A 4,660-nucleotide genomic window follows, 5' to 3' on the forward strand; every position below is an offset into this window, starting at 1 on the left:
ATGCAAGGTTGTTGGTAACTGGAGTTTCTCCACCAATCTTTGGCTCACAACATTGTTTTCGCTTCCGTAATCGAATGCAACGAAACATGGATGGCCTTCGGTTAAACACTTTGTATAATAAACTTCCTTTCCTATTCCAAATCTAGATAGCCAAACTCTGAATCCCAAATGATGTGAATGCACAGGGTTAGATTCGTTTGACTGATCTATCATTGTTGGAATGCTAACAAGCAAGAAATTTGAGAAATTATTTAAAACGAGAAAATGGAAACATAAAAGAAGATGGAACGGAAATTGATAGACATCACACTTCCAAGAATGGAAGATAATCCTAAGAGTTGAAGCACACAAAGGGATAAAGGACCTTTGATTAAACTCATGGATTCTTGAATCACGTATGAATTTAGGAGAACCACTCTCACTAAGATAGATGAGATGAAACTCGTTTATTTTCTGAATAAAACTCAGCTTGCCTTCATTGATGAAAATGGTTCAACTTATATAGAAGCTTTAACCATCAGAATTACAAAGACACAAAATTTCAATATCATCCCGCTTAAATCTATTAATTAATGATCCACTCAAGCTAATAACGATCCGCTACTTCATGGTTGATTGTAACTGAATTTAAAGCTACCAAAAGTCATCCACAAACTTTGAGCAAAGGTCCTCTTGATCTTCCAAAGGTAGGTTCTTAAGTTGGCATATGGCCCCTTATTTCAACTTGAAGATAAAGCAAAACTAAAGCCCATTAATTGGTTACGCACAAACACAATTTGGTCAGCCAATTTTACAAAGCATTGGGCCCTTATTTAAATAAAAGAAACTGCATCAACACGGCGCATTAGTCATCCTCCATTTGACCCATAAGCAATTCACATCATACCCTCCTTCTTCGAGAAGATTTGTCCCGAATCTTAAGACACTAATTTTGATGTAAGTTTATTATGATCTTGTGAAGGACTTTTAGTTTTTCACAAGTTGAAACTTATTCTCTTCTTCCAGGATCAAATTCAACTTGATATTTGTTACTTTCCAATGGTTGCAATCCGTCGATAACATTTCTTGGCAACAGTACCCCACCTTGATATGCAACAATAAATAATTCCATGCATTGTGTTTGACGAATTTGCTTCTTATCGTCGGACCAAATGCATAATAAAGCACTATGAACAAGTTTCCTTTTTAAACATGGAAATTGGTGTGTTTCATTCACATGCTTATCCTTTTGTTCCTGTGAAGTGACATCACAAACTGTAGAAGAAAAAACATTGACGAAGAAACTTTCTCTAGTTCCATTTCTTTTTTCTTTATTTTCCCTTCCTTCTGCAGTTTATATTCCTTCTTTTTCTATTCTTTCTTTTTCTGTTTTCTCCTTCAGCTTACGTTGATGCTTACTGACTTGTCTTGGTGTCATAAATTTCTACTTCTTTTGATGTCCCTCATGCATCAAATAAAGGGAACGTTCATCAAGATGGAGTGTTTTAAAACGAAGTCATGCCCATCCCAAAAGAAGATGACAAGAGTCCATGGGAGCAATATCACATAATACTTCTTTCACACATTGCCATGTACTGAATTTGATCCAGATGCAAGGTTGCTGGTAACTGGAGTTTCTCCACCAATCTTTGGCTCACAACATTGTTTTCGCTTCCGTAATCGAATGCAACGAAACATGGATGGCCTTCGGTTAAACACTTTGTATAATAAACTTCCTTTCCTATTCCAAATCTAGATAGCCAAACTCTGAATCCCAAATGATGTGAATGCACAGGGTTAGATTCGTTTGACTGATCTATCATTGTTGGAATGCTAACAAGCAAGAAATTTGAGAAATTATTTAAAACGAGAAAATGGAAACATAAAAGAAGATGGAACGGAAATTGATAGACATCACACTTCCAAGAATGGAAGATAATCCTAAGAGTTGAAGCACACAAAGGGATAAAGGACCTTTGATTAAACTCATGGATTCTTGAATCACGTATGAATTTAGGAGAACCACTCTCACTAAGATAGATGAGATGAAACTCGTTTATTTTCTGAATAAAACTCAGCTTGCCTTCATTGATGAAAATGGTTCAACTTATATAGAAGCTTTAACCATCAGAATTACAAAGACACAAAATTTCAATATCATCCCGCTTAAATCTATTAATTAATGATCCACTCAAGCTAATAACGATCCGCTACTTCATGGTTGATTGTAACTGAATTTAAAGCTACCAAAAGTCATCCACAAACTTTGAGCAAAGGTCCTCTTGATCTTCCAAAGGTAGGTTCTTAAGTTGGCATATGGCCCCTTATTTCAACTTGAAGATAAAGCAAAACTAAAGCCCATTAATTGGTTACGCACAAACACAATTTGGTCAGCCAATTTTACAAAGCATTGGGCCCTTATTTAAATAAAAGAAACTGCATCAACACGGCGCATTAGTCATCCTCCATTTGACCCATAAGCAATTCACATCATACCCTCCTTCTTCGAGAAGATTTGTCCCGAATCTTAAGACACTAATTTTGATGTAAGTTTATTATGATCTTGTGAAGGACTTTTAGTTTTTCACAAGTTGAAACTTATTCTCTTCTTCCAGGATCAAATTCAACTTGATATTTGTTACTTTCCAATGGTTGCAATCCGTCGATAACATTTCTTGGCAACAGTACCCCACCTTGATATGCAACAATAAATAATTCCATGCATTGTGTTTGACGAATTTGCTTCTTATCGTCGGACCAAATGCATAATAAAGCACTATGAACAAGTTTCCTTTTTAAACATGGAAATTGGTGTGTTTCATTCACATGCTTATCCTTTTGTTCCTGTGAAGTGACATCACAAACTGTAGAAGAAAAAACATTGACGAAGAAACTTTCTCTAGTTCCATTTCTTTTTTCTTTATTTTCCCTTCCTTCTGCAGTTTATATTCCTTCTTTTTCTATTCTTTCTTTTTCTGTTTTCTCCTTCAGCTTACGTTGATGCTTACTGACTTGTCTTGGTGTCATAAATTTCTACTTCTTTTGATGTCCCTCATGCATCAAATAAAGGGAACGTTCATCAAGATGGAGTGTTTTAAAACGAAGTCATGCCCATCCCAAAAGAAGATGACAAGAGTCCATGGGAGCAATATCACATAATACTTCTTTCACACATTGCCATGTACTGAATTTGATCCAGATGCAAGGTTGCTGGTAACTGGAGTTTCTCCACCAATCTTTGGCTCACAACATTGTTTTCGCTTCCGTAATCGAATGCAACGAAACATGGATGGCCTTCGGTTAAACACTTTGTATAATAAACTTCCTTTCCTATTCCAAATCTAGATAGCCAAACTCTGAATCCCAAATGATGTGAATGCACAGGGTTAGATTCGTTTGACTGATCTATCATTGTTGGAATGCTAACAAGCAAGAAATTTGAGAAATTATTTAAAACGAGAAAATGGAAACATAAAAGAAGATGGAACGGAAATTGATAGACATCACACTTCCAAGAATGGAAGATAATCCTAAGAGTTGAAGCACACAAAGGGATAAAGGACCTTTGATTAAACTCATGGATTCTTGAATCACGTATGAATTTAGGAGAACCACTCTCACTAAGATAGATGAGATGAAACTCGTTTATTTTCTGAATAAAACTCAGCTTGCCTTCATTGATGAAAATGGTTCAACTTATATAGAAGCTTTAACCATCAGAATTACAAAGACACAAAATTTCAATATCATCCCGCTTAAATCTATTAATTAATGATCCACTCAAGCTAATAACGATCCGCTACTTCATGGTTGATTGTAACTGAATTTAAAGCTACCAAAAGTCATCCACAAACTTTGAGCAAAGGTCCTCTTGATCTTCCAAAGGTAGGTTCTTAAGTTGGCATATGGCCCCTTATTTCAACTTGAAGATAAAGCAAAACTAAAGCCCATTAATTGGTTACGCACAAACACAATTTGGTCAGCCAATTTTACAAAGCATTGGGCCCTTATTTAAATAAAAGAAACTGCATCAACACGGCGCATTAGTCATCCTCCATTTGACCCATAAGCAATTCACATCATACCCTCCTTCTTCGAGAAGATTTGTCCCGAATCTTAAGACACTAATTTTGATGTAAGTTTATTATGATCTTGTGAAGGACTTTTAGTTTTTCACAAGTTGAAACTTATTCTCTTCTTCCAGGATCAAATTCAACTTGATATTTGTTACTTTCCAATGGTTGCAATCCGTCGATAACATTTCTTGGCAACAGTACCCCACCTTGATATGCAACAATAAATAATTCCATGCATTGTGTTTGACGAATTTGCTTCTTATCGTCGGACCAAATGCATAATAAAGCACTATGAACAAGTTTCCTTTTTAAACATGGAAATTGGTGTGTTTCATTCACATGCTTATCCTTTTGTTCCTGTGAAGTGACATCACAAACTGTAGAAGAAAAAACATTGACGAAGAAACTTTCTCTAGTTCCATTTCTTTTTTCTTTATTTTCCCTTCCTTCTGCAGTTTATATTCCTTCTTTTTCTATTCTTTCTTTTTCTGTTTTCTCCTTCAGCTTACGTTGATGCTTACTGACTTGTCTTGGTGTCATAAATTTCTACTTCTTTTGATGTCCCTCATGCATCAAATAAAGGGAACGTTCATCAAGATGGAGTG

Source organism: Vigna unguiculata, chromosome 9 (assembly GCF_037176805.1).
Source record: "Vigna unguiculata cultivar grain cowpea cultivar isolate G323 ecotype 2 chromosome 9, ASM3717680v1, whole genome shotgun sequence".
NCBI lineage: Eukaryota > Viridiplantae > Streptophyta > Magnoliopsida > Fabales > Fabaceae > Vigna > Vigna unguiculata.